The sequence below is a fragment of the Nuphar pumila genome, chromosome 5 (assembly GCF_984573655.1).
Source record: "Nuphar pumila chromosome 5, dmNupPumi1.hap1.1, whole genome shotgun sequence".
NCBI lineage: Eukaryota > Viridiplantae > Streptophyta > Magnoliopsida > Nymphaeales > Nymphaeaceae > Nuphar > Nuphar pumila.
Genome location: NC_143253.1, coordinates 20,870,693 through 20,888,107, shown reverse-complemented (window position 1 = coordinate 20,888,107; position 17,415 = coordinate 20,870,693). Strand labels below are relative to the sequence as shown.

At 42.5% G+C, this 17,415-nt stretch overlaps 1 protein-coding gene across 6 annotated transcripts in view; it reads left to right on the top strand.

The window, feature by feature from the left end:
• LOC149837054 (L-arabinokinase-like) overlaps positions 1-17,415 on the top strand; it is a 97,430-nt gene that overhangs the window by 38,298 nt on the left and 41,717 nt on the right. The gene's annotated exons all lie outside the window — the stretch shown is intronic.

Below are 17,415 nucleotides of genomic sequence, written 5' to 3'. Positions count from 1 at the left end.
TGTCAGAAAGAGATGTTCATTAGTTGGTACATGCATGGAATTTTTTGTTGATCTAATGCAAATGCATTTTGCAAAATATGCTCTCTTTTTGAAGTTGACTGCTGAATTACTGCATTTCTTTATGTACTCTGAAAATCATGTGATTGAATTATGACATCTTTTGTTCATTGTAGAAACTTGCAGTTGATTAAATCTTTTTAAGGATTGATATACTCTGTGACACCCCCAAAATCCCGGACTTGTAACTTTTTAGGAAAAGTTTGAAAGCCTTGTAATCATAGCTTTATCAGAGTTTAACATAGCAGTTCAGTGGAAAATGGTGTTCGAAATAACAAGTCAATGAACCTTGGGCGCATTACGAGTGAACCTTTTTCATTACACAACTGGTTTGTAACTCCACACGTTCATTGAAACTACATAGATTCAAAATGAGGTTTTAAAGTTTATATGAAAAGTGGAATTTCAAAGAGACACTTATACCAAATTACAAAAATGTCCTCAGGAGCGAAATGTCAGGGAAAAAGTCTCATCTTGATATCATCACGTCATCGTGTCATCGCTTGTTGTTCCAACCTAATCATTATCTGTACCCATGAAACGAGTCAGATTGATAAAAATCTGGTAGGTGCATAGATATCAAAATTAAAAACAAAACTAACATATACGTTGTCCCTTTCGTGATGTACTGTTCAGAATAAGCAAAATGAGCATGCTAATCTTGTTTTTATATCGTTCCAATTTTATCAGATGTCTTTGAAGAGTGAGCAAAATGAGCATGCTAACAAAATTCAGAACAAAACTAACATATACGTTGTTTCTTTCGCGGTGTACAAGTCAAACTAAGTAAAATGAATATGATAACTTTGTTTCGATATTAACTGTTCTGAGGGTATGCACAGGAGAAACATAGAAACAACTGAGACTACTCGTGGGTTTGTTATGCTATATATTTTGATACCCCAGATAACTAGTTGAGTCCATTTTAAAAGGTACGGCCAATGATCGAGAGAGAATTTTCCAGTGGCATTTGTGGCAAGGGATGCATCAATCTTCTGCAGAAGTCCATGAGATCTACTACCTAGGATAATGTTTGGTAGCCCAGTCCCCTAACTTTGATGACTGGGGACACCGAGTCATTTGCTCGAATAGTGTAGTTGTCAACAGAACACCCGCTAAGAAGTTTGCTCGAACCCCCAATTCGGGATCACCCGAGATATGCCAAAAAGGCGAGCAGAACCAGCCAGTCACATCCTGCCAAATGCTTCAATTTGGAGCAGTCTTTGATACTTTTGCGCAGCTCCCTAAAATCTCAAGTCGACTCTGCAGGACTGCGCACACGAAGAGCCAGGATCCTTATGAGGTATCCCTCTCCTTAGACGAGAGTGTATCGCCAACTCCCGACTGAACTCTTGTCACAAGAGGGAGTGATAGATGTCTCTTGCATCCTCCACGAGAATGCCTCAAACACGTATGCAATGAGCGAATACCTAAGCGTCATCTCAAATAGCAAGGCAGTTACAACACATATGCAAAAGCAAGAGCCTAGCGCAAAGCGCGACGGCAAAGTAAAGACCGTAAGCAAGAGTGCAACGCAAAACCTGTGCGCGATGCGCGACGACAAAGTAAAGGCTATAAACAGGAGTGCAACGCAAAACCTTTGTGTGATGCGCAACGGCAAGGTAAAGGACAAGGATCGCGAAACTGCGTCCTTGAGTTAAATGCGTACTCGTATAAATATATATATATATATATATTTATTTAATGGTCCCTTTTTAGTTAATTGAACTTAATTCAATTGTCCAAGTCTTATGTGCAATCTTCCCTTACCTTTGAGAGTTGCAAACTTGTTGTGTCGGCAGGGCGAGCCCCTCCTCTGCCGGAAGAACCACGAAGAGGCAGGGGCTCCGCTCCTGCCGAAAAATCCACAAAAAGGCAGGGGGCAAAAGCCCCTGCCGACACAGGGAGCTTCGCTCCCTGCCGGCGAAACAAGAGGGACAGGGGGAGCGGAGCTCCCTGTCGACACGGCAAGTGACAGGGGGCTGAGCCCTTTGCCAAAACAGTAAGCGACAGGGGGCGGAGCCCCCTGCCGACACAACAAGTGACAGGGGGCTGAGTGTAACGCCCCAAAAATCCAGGACTTGTAACTTTTTAGAATAGTTCAGAAAGCTTTGAAATCATACAATAATCAGAGTTTAAATAATACTTCAGCGGAAAATGATATTTTTAAAACCCCAAGTCAATAGACCTTGAGCGCATTACATCGTAAACTTTCCTTTTGTCAAATCCCGCACAACCATTGAAATCAAATGGTTTAGAAACAGAGTTTCAATAATTGAGAATTCGTTTGTTGAAACCAAGAAGAAGCTTACTAAAACAGTTTTATTAACTCACGGTTTAATAAAAGAAAAATTTTGAAACACACTTTATACCAAATTTACCAACATATCCTCAGGAGCGAAACGTCAGGGAAAGAGCTCTATCTTGACCTCATCACGCCATCGTGCCAACGCAGACTGTATTACCTATCCAAAACCTGCCCATAAAATGGGTCAGTTTCACTAAAAACTGGTAGGTACACAGACATGACAATATTGAACATAATTAAGTAGAATAATTTAATATGTCAAGTAGACAGGCAATTATATAGCAATTTAATTTCAACAGATTCACAGAGCAACTATCATGAGCACAATACTAAAATTATTACAAGCATTTTACTGGCACAAGTAGGCTAACTATTACAAGCAAAGCACTGCACAAGAAAGTTAACTAGCAAAATACAATGCTTCATCAACCACACACACAATTCCATAAGTATTGAACATGTTGTACCCTATAACTTTCATACGTGCATAATTGAACACATTGTGTGATTGGATTTAAATTATGTTTCGATATTAACTGGCCAAGCGGGTACGCACAAGGCACGACTCTAGAAACAGTCTAGACTGATCCGAGGGTTTATTATGCTATGTATTTTATGATAACCCGGATAGCTGACTGAGTTCGCACCTAAGGGGACGGTCGGTGACCAAGAGAGAAATCCCCAAAGCAGCATAAACAATGGATGCATCCCAAACATGGAGAGCTACCACCTAGGATAATTATGGTAGTCCCATTCCCCTAACTCCGATGACTGGGGAAGCTGAGTCTTTTGCTCGTAACTGCCATTAATGGCTTGTCCATCGAAGTTTTGTACCTTCCTGTCCTGTCTCCTGACAGGAGTCAGCGATTCGAATGAGTATATCAGGGGTAGTTAACTGAAGACTCATTCTACATACTCTGGTCTTTCGACCAACTCGAGTATCTTGCCGGTGAAGGCGAAAACATCACTTATTTAGGTGATCACAACATTTTGTTATTTGCACTCATCGAGGTTGCCACAACCTACTCATCCAATCATCGCAACGTAAGAAGATGTACTTGTCAAAAAGTACGATCGTACTTGTCAAAAGTACGACTACGAGGAAAGAGAAATAGTTCCACAAAAGAAACCCCAACAGATATTATTTGCAAAAGAATTAATACAACACATCATGGCAAGATAAGTCTTGAATTCAATTCAACAACATTTTTCATATTTCATGATGCAAGGTCATCTCGGATCTCTCGTCCGATCAACAAAGTACTTAACATGTTGTGCATGTCTAAAAATATGTTATACTGAACCAGGGAGGTGTCTGGGCTTCTCAAAAGGAACACCCAACACACAACTTCATAACGATCCAAAGAATAAAAGAGTGCTCGTTTGACACGATTCATCCTTAAAAGCCATAATGCCACATTAAGTCATTCACGCAAGGCACAACACTATCAATCTTACATCCAAAATTTATCTTAGTATCGACATGTGAAACTAGATTGATAAATAAAGAATGGGTCCCTCAACAGAACCCCACTCATTCATATGCCTATGCCCCTGATCGGGGTTGTTCGAATTGGGTCGCAACTCGAATCGGGGTTATAAAATATTTCTCCCAAGGGTGTGGACCTAGGAGGGCCCATATGTGACTTCAAAATCCGACAAGACTTAAAACATAACTTTGCAAAGGTTGTGCACTTTGAAGAGCCCTAGGTTTGCAGAAGGAAATCCTCTTTAAAAGAACTATAGCGTTCAAGTGCAACTTCTAGTGTTTTGAAAACAAGTGATAACATGATAGGCACAAGACTACATTTATGTAAGTACATATTTACCATGAGTGTGAGTATATGCAGGTTATAACATGTCAACAAACCACTCTCGACTTGCGATGCCGCACATCAAGGGAAAACACATAAGTAATACACGAGGTACCAAAACCATACATTGACCACTTAGATAGGTAAACACATAAGGTCATAAGTAATACACGAGACACGAAGTCGTACCTCACTCAAAGGAAACGTGCAGGCAAAAATGGATGCAAGTAAACAAGGGCATATGTATTTTAAGAAATACGAAACCACACCTCAACTCATAAGCAACTATGCAAAATAATGATCGAAGAATGAAATTGTACATCGACCCATAGGAACGTACAGGCAAGTATATATGCAAGCAATTAAGGGCATAAGTATTGCAAAAAGTACGAAACCACCTTCAACCACATAAGCAAATACACAAATTAATACTCAAAGAGTAAAATCATACCTCGACTCATAAATATGCAGACAAGAAAATATGCAAAGCAGAAGCATTATAAATCTAAGCATATCTAGCATGGCATCTTAATCATTTCAACTTAAATACATTCATCAATTGCCCTTTGTGCGACTTTACCCTACCTCAGAATGTTGCGTAGTTGCGTACGCCTATGCGCGAGGATAATACGAGGGTCGGGCCACGGAGCACGAACGGGGCCTGTTGCGTAAGCTGCAAAGGTACGTTATTAGTATGCATTTAAATGAATAGGGAAAACGACAATAAAGGACTGGGGTTTCGGCTTCTCTGTAAAACAAGGCAGGGATCAACGGTCCCTGCTGACCTAAAACGGAATGGAGTAGGGTCTAATGACCCATGCTACCAAAAGAAACAGGTGCAGGGGCCATCGTCCCCTGCTGGAAATCTAAAGAAGGGCAGGGGCCATCGGCCTCTGCCAGACGACTAAGGGGCAGGGGCCATCGGCCCCTGCTGGGTTTCCGAAAAGGGAGGCAGGAGCCGAAGGCTCCTGCCGGCTTTAAAGGAAGGGCAGGGGCCATCGGCCCCTACCAGAAATGGAATGAGCAAAGAGAGGGGAGTGCAGGGGCAAAGGCCCCTCGCGGCTTCCAAAGAGGAGGCAGGGGCCAATGGCACCTGTCGTTCATGGAGAGAAAGGGCAGGGGCCATCGGCCCCTGCTGGTCTTTAAAAGAGGAGGAGGGCAGGGGCCAAAGGCCCCTGTCGGTCTAAAAAAAATGGCAGGGGCCATCGACCCCTGCTGGGTTTTAAAAGAAGAGGGGCAAGGGCCGATGGCCCCTGCCGGAAGGTAAGAGAGGAGGGTGACAGGGGGACGACCGACCTCCTGTCGGTCGCCCGATCTCCCACGGGGAAGAGAAGGGGGTCCGCAGGGGCCATTGGCCCTTGCCGGCACTCCGACGCACCCCAAAAGAGGGAAGGGGACGACAGGGGCCCTGTAGGCCCCCTGTCGGATCTCTGATGGACACAGAGGGAGGTGGGAGGGCGCGGCAGGGGCCGTGCGCCGCCTGCCAGCGTCCCGACGAGTTGACAGAGAAGGGGGGGGGGGGGAGGAGGAGAAGAGGGAGGAGGAGACTGAGATAGAGGGCGTACCTGGAAGGGGGGCGCTGTCGGCAGCAGTCGCAGGGGGGGACGAGAGGAGACGGCGGGGTTGCAGGCGAGGCTGTCGCCTGCAGGGAACGAGAAGGGGGGGCATCGATCCTCCCCTCCCGCAACGCTCTTAAAGAGCTCGGGGAGGGGCGAAAAAAGGGGAAACCCCGATGGGTTTCCCTTATCGGATCGAAGGCGCGGTGGGGGGGGGGTTGCGGCGCACAGGAGAAAGACCTCCTGTGTCGGGTTTTAAAACCCTAAAGATGATGGGCCCGGGTCGGGTCCGGACCCGTCCCGACCCGGGTCCGATTTTTTTTTTTTGCGGGTTTTACACTGAGCCCCCTGTCGACACGGTAAGTGACAGGTGGCTGAGCCCCCTGCCAAAACAGTAAGCGACAGGGGGCGGAGCCCCCCGCCGACACAGTAAATGACAGGGGGCGGAGCCCCCTGCCGGCGAATGGCGCCAGCGAATGACGACGACAGGGGGCTCTGCCCCCCCTGTCAGTGGACCCAAAGAGAGAGAGGCTGGGGGGAGTCCCCCTGCCAGTCGATCTCTCCCGGAGAAGAAGAAGAGGAGGCGGGAGAAAATAGGGGAGACGAAGAAGAAAAACGAAAGAGGAGCGTACCTGGTGGTCGTCGACGATGGCAGCGTCGACATCGGAGGTTGTCGGCTCCTTGCAGCACACAGGATGAAGGCGGTGGCCGGCGGCAAGTCACCGGCGTCAGTGGCCGCAGGGAGGAACGAGGGGGAAAGAGGGAGTCGGTCGGGGAAGAGAGACCCAGAGACGAGAGAGGGAAAGAGAGATCGAGAGGCGGTGCGGGAGAGAGACAACGAGGGAGGGGTTTCGTGAACCTCCCTTGCCTCGACCTTAAAAGGCACGGGAGAGATGGTCGGGGTGCCCAACCGCCTGTCCCCCCTTTGGATCCGGGTCAGGTCCAAAACTGGATCCGACCCGATCCAACAATTTTTTTTTGTTTATTACAAGTATAGCTAATTTTTGACATTAGGGCTGGGAAACGAGTCGATCTGCTCATGGTTCGGCTCACCATGAACTTGTTCGTGTTTGGTTCATGTTGCTGGCGAGCCAAGTCACGAGCAGCTAGTTAACCAAAAACGAGCCGAGCACGAACAAAGGGTGATCAGCTCGGTTCAGCTCATGTAAGCTCAAAGGAAGATAAGATAAAGAATTTTACAGCAATATTTGTCCCAAAAAGTAGTTTTGTACCGATGGTAAGGGTATAGAGCATGTAAAATAGAGGTCATCAGTTCAAATTGCATTGTCTTTAATGTTAAATACACATTTTTTTCTAATGAGCCAGCTCGTTGATCGGCTCAGCTGACTCAAGCTTGGCTCGTCTAGTTATAAACATGAGCCAGGCCCAAGCTGAGCTAAATGTTAAATGAGTTGAGCCTGAACAAGATGGGCTCAACTCGTTCGGCTTGTTTACCAGCCCTAATATTAAATTTTATGATTTTGTAGTGTAAGAATTAAATTTTTAACAAAATCTAAAAATGATGACTATCGATTTAGAGAAAGCACATGGAAGTGAGAAAACACATAAAAAATATGAAAAGTTGAGTAAGAGAACATATAAGAAGAATAAATAAAGTGTGTGGAAAGCATAGGAGAAGCGTGGGGGAATTGAGGTTCTCATCAAGTTTCGAAAGTGAGGAGTATCGGCTTCGGAAGCGAGTTTCCGGGAAGCGAGCTTCCCACCTATCTAGGAGGCTTCCGGTAACTCTGGTTCAGAGTGAAGCTCATGCAATTGTGATGGATGGAACTGGAAAATCAGAAGTAGTGATTGGGAGCAATAGCCTTTAGTATACAGGTGTTCAATAAAGGGTTTCTCATTTCCCATCAATCTTCCATAATTCCATTGTGTATCAGATTCATGTTATCAGATTCATGTGCTTTGGATTGTTGATAAATGATAGTATTGAGAAACTGGTGCAAGCAATAAGAAGGGAAGAAACAAATTTATGCAGAATAGCCAAGTTATGCCAATGGGCCGTACACCTAGGTTTGCAGCAGACATATACTTTGTCACCACATTATCATATTCAAGAAAGACAGACAGACTAGAAGTTGTGGGTGAGTTTATGCAAGTTTATTTCTTAATGAATGTCCATTAGTCTACCTCTTAGATTGTTGCTGTTAGAAGATAGATACCTTGACAAAATTAGTAGTTTTACTTACACACCCTTCCTACATTGGATCCATGGGTCAGCACTTGTATTTTGGATTTTGTAATTGGTCTCGAGATCTCCTTGTACATGGGTTTTTGTCTACTTGTAATGGATTGAGCCCAAGTAGGGTTTATTGGATCTATTTGATTGTACTTAACCTCACATCACTATAAATAGGTGAAAGCCCTTGTGTTTTGCACCTCTTGACTAATTGAAGTTGCATGGGAGTGCACTCATAATGAGCTCTTAGGAGGATCCCTACCTCTGAATAGGGTATGGGCTCTTAGATTCTAGATTCATCTATTGTTTAGGAGACTAAAAAACTTCACCGAAGTCACTCATCTCGTTCTAGAATCCATCTTAGCCATCTAATTTGTTAATATATATATATATATATATATATATGTCTATATATATATATATATATATATATATAAACCGGAATACCCCTATTCCGGTCATTTTAGTTGTAATAGGCATCAGCCCATTAGGGGCTGACTATGTTTTTTGTTTTATTATTTCTTTTTGTACCTTTTTTACTTTTGATAAAGTGATTGGGCAGCTCCAAGTAGCTGTTAGAGCTGGTGACTGTTGGGATCAGCCCAAGAGCTAGTTGGGCTGCTCTCTTGTGGCTCCTTGTATTATAAATAGGCCTCTAAGGCCCATGTATTTTCAATGCTTCTAGAGAGCATTACTATGCAATACAAGAATATTTTGACCCTTGTGTGGGTGGTGTGGCTTGATCAATCAAGTATTTTTCTTGATTGATTGTGTTCTTGCAAGTCCATAAGTGACGTCTCTTTATATTTGCTCCATTTTATTACATGGATCATGAGCTTGGTGGAGCATCGGTTTGTGGATCGTTGCATCGGGAAGCGCACTATCAAAGAGCTCCTCAACAAATCTTGTGCTCTCTCTCTCTCTCCTTATTGTAAAACGTGGAGAATGAAAGAGAAGTGACCGTCTCCATTTTCGTGCGACTCAATGATAGGAACTATGTGATGTGGGCATGCATAGTGAAGCACAAATTAATATCATGTACTCAATGATAGAATCCAAACTTTTTGAGACTGACCAATTTCAGCACTCATTAGGTTCGGATTCAAATTAAATATCCATGACCGGCCAGATTTCATAGTTCCAAAAGAAAACAAATTTTTGGAACATAAGGAAAATTTCAGTTTTTCAAACCTTTCAAATCTGATTCTAATCCATTTAACACCTTCCCAAAGACTAGAGGGAGTCTTCCTACCTAGATCTTTCAGTCATCCCAATGATGCATAGTTTTGCTCAAATTTAAGGAAGCAAATCCCATAAATAAAACCAATATCATGTATGCAGTCACAATTACTATAATCAGATTTCTACAGGCATGACAAACAAAACACTGAAATCGAATTTGAAACATAGTATACACATAACTGAATTTATGCATGCAACCTAGACTAAAACAGGAAATTAAACATGGTATGCAATATGCATAACCAAATCTTTAGATAAAGAATCGGAAGACCAAAAATTTCAGAATGTATTGACTGCAACACACACACATATATATATATATATATATATATATATATATATATATATATATATATATATATATATATATATATATATGTTGATCGATATATATACACTGACTGTTATGCATATATATACCCTGATCAATATATATATATATATATATATGCTGACTGTTAGATATATATATATATATCATGATCGATATATATATATATATATATATATGCTGATTGTTATGTATACATGTATATCCTGGTCGATATACATATGTACTGACTGATATATATATATATATATATCCTGGTCAACATATATATAGGCTGACTGATATATATACATATATATCCTGTTCAACATATACATGCTCAAGAAAACTGCAGATGTATGTAACAAACAGAATACATGCTGGTATAGATTCAGGAAAAATTGCAGGTACATGTATTCAGCATAATACATGCCTACACTTGTCCAGAAAAAATCGCTGCTGCATATACACAGTGAAATACATGTGTGTTCCTATTTAGGAAACGCAGATGCAAAATACATGCTGGTGCAGATTCAGGAAAAATTGCAGGTACATGTATTCAGCATAATACATACCTATACTTGCCCAGAAAAATCGCTGCTGTACATACACAGTGAAATACAGATTTTTATAAAAGAAATTTCTGAACAGACTTTCACGGTGATTCAGTACAGATTTAGAACTTCCATCAGCGTGAACTCAAGCCAAGAGACACGCAGATCAGATTCTAAAACAAAACGCAGATCAAGGTGTATATATATATACAAGAAACAGGTAGATCGGATTCTTGAGAGACACAGTTTTCAAGATACATATGTATATATATATATATATGTATATATATATGTCCAAGAAACATGGAATCCATATAAATACTCTTTCCAGGCCTGCTGAAATCAAAAACCCCATTGCGATGTGTTTGATTTTCAGTATAAGCCTCCTTAAACCCATGTGATTCGACCCATGCTGGCATCCTATCTACTGGAAAAAAAGAACCTGTACCTTTTCCTTGTAGCTTCGTAAAAAAGAAGAGGAAGAGGACCTTGGAGAAGAAAAGGAAGTGGAGGCGCTGGGGTCTCCCTTTCGGTGTTCTCTCTCTCTCTCCTCACAATTTGTTGCTCTCCTTTTTTTCTGTATTTAGCCTTCTCCCTGGGTTTAAGGAGATTAAGGAGAGATAGAAAGATTATTTTGATAAGCTATTTAATGAAAGTCATGCTCAGGATCTTGGAGACTTTTCCATTCCTTTTCATGAGATGAATCGTGACTTCATGCGCAAGATTCAAAAGAAAGAAATTGCAGAGGCTTTGAAGAAAATGAAATCAAGAAGGGCAGTTGGCCCAGATGGTATACCTATCGAGGCTTGGAAATGCTTGGGAGAGAAAGGTTTAGAATGGTTGACAAATCTTTTTAACTTGATTTGGCGAACAAATAAGATGCCTAATGAGTGGAGGAAGAGTACTTTGGTGCCTTTATATAAGAATAAGGGTGATATACAAGATTGCACAAACTATCGTGGTATAAAACTCATGAGTCATACTATGAAACTTTGGGAGAGGGTGATTGAGTCTAGGTTGAGGAAGGTTGTCATGATATCGGAGAATCAATTTGGTTTTATGCCTGGAAGATCAACTATGGAAGCTATACATCTTCTTAGACAACTTATTGAAAGATATAGAGAGAGGAACAAAGATTTGCATATGGTTTTTATTGATTTAGAGAAGGCATACGATAGAGTACCTAGGGACGTTCTCTGGTGGACAATGATGAAGAAAGGTGTTTCTCTCAAGTACATTAGTATAATTAAAGATATGTATGAAGGAGTAGTAACCAATGTCCGCACTTGTGGAGGGGTGACAACCAATTTTCCGATAACGGTTGGGTTACATCAAAGATCTGCTTTAAGCCCTTTCCTATTTGCGATAGTGATGGATGAGCTTACGAGATCAATTCAAGAAAATGTACCGTGGTGTATGTTGTTTGCTGATGATATTGTTTTGATTGATGAGTCTAGAGCTGGGGTTAATGCTAAGTTAGAATTATGGAGACAGACATTGGAAGCAAGAGGTTTTAAGTTGAGTAAGAGTAAGACAGAATACATGGAATGTCGATTTAGTAAGCAACGAAATAGAGATGGGAGTGTAGTGAAGCTTGGTGAGAAAGAAATACCGGTGGATGATTCTTTCAAATATTTGGGATCTATCATTCAAAAGTATGGAGAAATTGATGGAGATGTAAATCATAGGATAAAGGTTGGGTGGATGAAATGGAAGAGTGCAACTGGAGTGTTGTGCGATCGTAGAATGCCATTGCGGTTGAAGGGAAAGTTTTATAGGACGACTATTATGCCCACTTTACTATATGGTACGGAATGTTGGGCTGCCAAGAGACATCATATTAAAAAAATGAGTGTAGCTGAGATGCGTATGCTGAGATGGATGTGTGGAAATACAATAAAAGATAAGATTCGGAACGAGGAGATACGTAAGAAGGTAGGCGTTGCACCCATTGAAAATAAGATGAGAGAGAATCGTTTACGGTGGTTTGGACATATTCGACGAAGGCCTAATGATGCTCCAGTTAGAAGGATGGAGAAATGGGAAAATATATTAGTTAAAAGAGGTCGGGGTAGGCCTAGGAAGACATGGATGGAGGTGATAGGAAAGGATATGAATGCTTTGAACCTCACAGAGGACATGGCATTGGATAGAAATGAATGGAGGAGAAGGATTCATGTGGAAGACCCAGAATGATTTTCTTTGTTGGTTCATATCGCCGACCCCAATTGTTTTGGGATGAAGGCGTAGTTGTTGTTGTTTGTTGTTGTTGTATTCAGCCTTCTCCCTCTCTCTCAAAATCAGCAGAGGGAGTGGCTGATATTGTTTATTTTATAGAGCACATGGGACTCCACTAAGGGGGACGTCCCATGTGTTTTAGAAATAGAAAGTTTTGTATTTCCTCATGGAAATAGAAGTCTTTGTATACTAAGACTTTATATATATATATATATATATATATATATATATATTTTGTTATCTAGTCACTAATATAATCTATTTTTTTAAAAGATAAAATTAATTTACCTTAGCATAATGAATTATGGATCTTGGCAACGAGTCCAAGATCCAGATTGCAATTGGGTCATGGATCTTGGCAACATGTCCAAAATCCATATTGCAATTGGATCACGAATCTTGGCAACAGGTCCATGATCTATATTGTAATTGGATCACGGATCTTGGCAATGGGTCCAAGATCCATATCAAGATCCAATTAACATCAGCCACTATATATATTATATATTATATTGATTTAAATAATAAAAAATTATTTATTAAATAAAAATTACATTTATTAAAATTTAAAATTAGGCAAACTTTGCGATATATTACACTCATCCAATAGAAAGATATGCCAAGTACATCTACTTCAATATGGACATGATACCAAGGAAAAACTATGGAGATTCCCCTTTGCCAAAGAAAAAGCTGTAACGCCCCAAAAATCCAGGACTTGTAACTTTTAGAATAGTTTAGAAAGCTTTGAAATCATACAATTATTAAAGTCTAAATAGTACTTCAGCGGAAATTGATATTTTTAAAACAACAAGTCGATGGACCTTGAGCGCATTACAGCGTAAACTTTCTTTTACCAAATTTCGCACAACTATTGAAATCAAAGGGGTTTTAAAATGCAATTTCAATGATTTAGAATTTGTTTGTTGAAACCAAGAAAAATTTTACTAAAACAGTTTTAGTAACTCAAGGTTTAATAAAAAGAGAAATTTTGAAATACACTTTATACCAAATTTACCAACATGTCCTCATGAGCGAAACGTCAGGGAAAGAGCTCTATCTTGAACTCATCGCGCCATCGTGTCATCGCAGAGTGTATCACCTATACATCACCTGCTCATAAAATGGGTCAGTTTCACTAAAAACTGGTAGGTGCACATACAGGACGATATAGAACATAGTTAAGCAAAATAATTTAATATGTCAAGTAGACAGGCAATTATATAGCAATTTAATTAGCAAACAGATTCATGGAGTAACTATAATGAGCAAAATGCTAAAACTATTACAAGCATTTCACTAGCACAAGTAGGCTAATTATTATAAGCAAAGCATTGCATAAGCAAACAAAATACGATGCTACATCAACCACACACACAATTCCATAAGTATTGAAACCCGTTGCATGCTATAGCTTTCATACGTGCATAACTCAACAAATTTCGTGATCGGATTTAAATTATGTTTCGATATTAACTGGCCAAGTGGGTACGCACAAGGCACGACTCTAGAAACAGCCTAGACTGATCCGGGGGTTTATTATGCTATGTATTTTAAGATAACCCGGATAGCTGACTGAGTCCGCACCTAAGGGGACAGTCAGTGACCAAGAGAGAAATCCCCAAAGCAGCATAAACAATGGATGCATCCCGAACATGGAGAGCTACCACCTAGGCCAAGTGGGTACGCATAAGGCATGACTCTAGAAACAGCCTAGATTGATCTGAGGGTTTATTATGCTATGTATTTTAAGATAACCCGGATAGCTGACTGAGTCCGCACCTAAGGGGACGGTCAGTGACGAAGAGAGAAATCCCTAAAGCAACATAAACAATGGATGCATCCCGAACATGGAGAGCTACCACCTAGGATAATTATGGTAGTCCATTTCCCCTAACTCTGATGACTGGGGAAGCCGAGTCTTTTGCTCGTAACTGCCATTAATGGCTTGTCCATTGAAGTTTTTGTACCTTCCCGTCCTCTCTCCTGACAGGAATCAGCGGTTCGAATAAGTACATCAGGGGTAGTTAACTGAAGACTCATTCTACATACTCTGGTCTTTCGACCCAACTCGAGTATCTTGCCGGTGAAAGCGGAAATCATCACTTATTTAGGTGATCTCAGCATTTTGTTATTTGCAATCATGAAGGTTGCCACAACCTACTCATCCAATCATCGCAACATAAGAAGACGTACTTGTCAAAAAGTACGGACGTACTTGTCAAAAGTACGACTACGATAAAAGGGATATGGTTTCACCAAAGAAACCCTAACAGATATTATCTGCATAAGAAGTAACACAACACAATTTGATAAGATAAGTCTTGAATTCATTTTAGCAATATTTTGCATATTTCATGATTCAAGGTCGTCTCGGATCTCTCGTCCGATCAACAAAGTACTTAACATGTTGTGCATGTCTAAAAGTACGCAACACTGAAAAAGGGAGGTGCGTAGGCTTCTCAAAAGGAACACCCAACACATAACTTCATAACGATCCAAAGAATATAGGAGTACTCATTTGGCACGATTCATCCTTAAAAGCCACAATGCCACATTAAGTCATTCACACAAGGCACAACACTATCAATCTTGCATCCAAAATTTATCTTAATATCGACATGTTTCGCACGACACGCGATACTAAGTTTAATAAATGAAGAATGGGTCCTTCAACAGAACCCCACTCGATTACAGGCTCCTGCCCCCAATTGGGGTTATTCAAATTGAGCCGCAACTTGAATCGAGGTTATAAAACATTTCTCCAAGTGTAGACTTGGGAGGGCCCAAATGTGACTTCGCAATCCTGCGAGACTTAAAACTTAACTTTTCAAAAGTTGTGCATTATGAAGAGTACTGAGTTTGCAGAAGGAAATCCTCTTTAAAGAACTATAGTGCACAAGCGCAACTTCTAGTGTTTTGAAAACAACTGAAATCAGGTTAGGCACAAGACTACATTTATGTAAGTACATATTTACCGTAAGTGTGAGCATATGTAGATTATAACATGACAACAAGCAACTCTCGACTTGCAATGCCGCACATTGAGCGAAAAGCACATAAGTAACACACGATGTACCAAAACCATACCTGACTACTTAGATAGGTAAACACATAAGGTCATAAGTAATACACGAGACACGAAGTCGTACCTCACTCAAAGGAAACGTGCAGGCAAAAATGAATGCAAGTAAACAAGGGCATATGTATTTTAAGAAATATGAAACCACACCTCAACTCATAAGCAACTATGCAAAATAATGATCGAAGAATGAAATTGTACATCGACCCATAGGAACGTACATGCAAGTATATATGCAAGCAATTAAGGGCATAAGTATTGCAAAAAGTACGAAACCACCTTCAACCACATAAGCAAATACGAAAATTAATACTCAAAGAGTAAAATCATACCTCGACTCATAAATATGCAGACAAGAAAATATGCAAAGCAGAAACAATATAAATCTAAGCATATCTAGCATGGGCATCTTAATTATTTCAACTTAAATAGGTTCATTTATTGCCCTTTGTGCGACTTTACCCTACCTCAGAATGTTGTGTAGTTGCGTACGCCTACGCGTGAGGTTAATACGAGGGTCGGCCGCGAAGCACGAACGGGACATGTTGCGTAAATCTGCAAGAGTGTGAAACATTTAATTATGCTAAATTAATGGTGCGACGTGGGCATGGGTAGGATTAAGCGACAGGGACGAGCCACTGTCGAAAATCAGCAAGGCAGCAGGGGTGTGCCCCTGTTGGCCGAAAACAGAACAGTGATAGGGGGGCAAGCCCCTGCCTGCCGACAACAGCGGGGCGGCAGGGGGCCAGCCTCTGCCGATAGCCACGAAGCGGTAGGGGGCTGAGCCCTTGCCGATAGCCACGAAGCGGCAGGGGGCTGAGCCCCTGCCGATAGCACGAGACGGTAGGGGGCCAGCCCCTGCCGACAGCAACGAAGCGGCAGGGGCTGAGCCCCTGCCAACCAACATTGAAGCGGCAAAGGGGGGCCAGCCCCTGCCGAAAGCACAAGACGGCAGGGGGGCAGCCCTTGCCGACAGCAACGAAGCGGCAGGGGCTGAGACCCTGCCGACCACAACAAGGAGGCAGGGGCCAGCCTTTGCCGACAGTCGAGAGGCGGCAGGGGGGCAACCCCTGCCGATAGAGAGAGGGAGAGAGACCGGGACGGGGGTGACAGGGGGCAACCGACCTCCCGTCGGTCGCCCTGTCACCCACAGGGGAGAGGGGGGTGTCACAGGGGCCATTGGTCCTCTGCCGGCACTCCGACGAACCCCAGAGGGAGAAGGGAACGACTGGGGCCCCGTAGGCCACCTGTCGGGCCTTCGATGGGCACAGGGGAGGTGGGAGGCCGCGGCAGGGGCCGTGCGCTGCCTGCAGGCCTCCCGACGAGGTGACAGAGAGGGGCGAAGAGGGAGGAGAAGAGGGCGGTGAAAAGGCATACCTTCGAGGTCGCCGGCGGTGGTCGCAGCGGCGGTGACGATCGGACCAGTAGTAGGAGGCGTCGGCAGGCAGACGAGGGAAGAGGGCACGAGGGGGAGGAGGCGTCGGTCGGGGTTGTCGGCGAGGCTGTCGCCTATAGGGAACGAGAAGGGGGGCGGGGCATCGATCCTCCCCTCCTACAACGCTCTTAAAGAGCTCGGGGAGGGGCGACAAATGGGGAAACCCCGATGGGTTTCCCTTATCGGGTCGAAGGCGCGGTGGGGTGCGGCACACAGGAGAAAGACCTCTTGTGTTGGGTTATGAAACCCTAACGATGACGGGCCCGGGTCGGGTCTGGATCCGACCCGGCCCGGGTCTGATATTTTTTTTACGTGGGTTTTACAAAAGCGATGCAATGTAACTTTATCATGTTGAAAAAGCTGAGTGGTTGCACCATATATCAACCCAAACACCATGTTAATCTAGAAGAATACAACAAGGCACTTTCGGAACACCAAGTATTACAGTAAAGACAAGAGAAAGTACACTTCACTTTGTACAAATGTTTGTTGTCCTGATGACATCAAGGTAGATTATTCTACAGGTGCAATGCTGCTTCTTAAAATGAGTTACACACATTTTGCAAGAAGTATTTGATCCAAGATTTGCTGACCAAGCAAGTGGAATTCTGTTTGAAAATAAAAC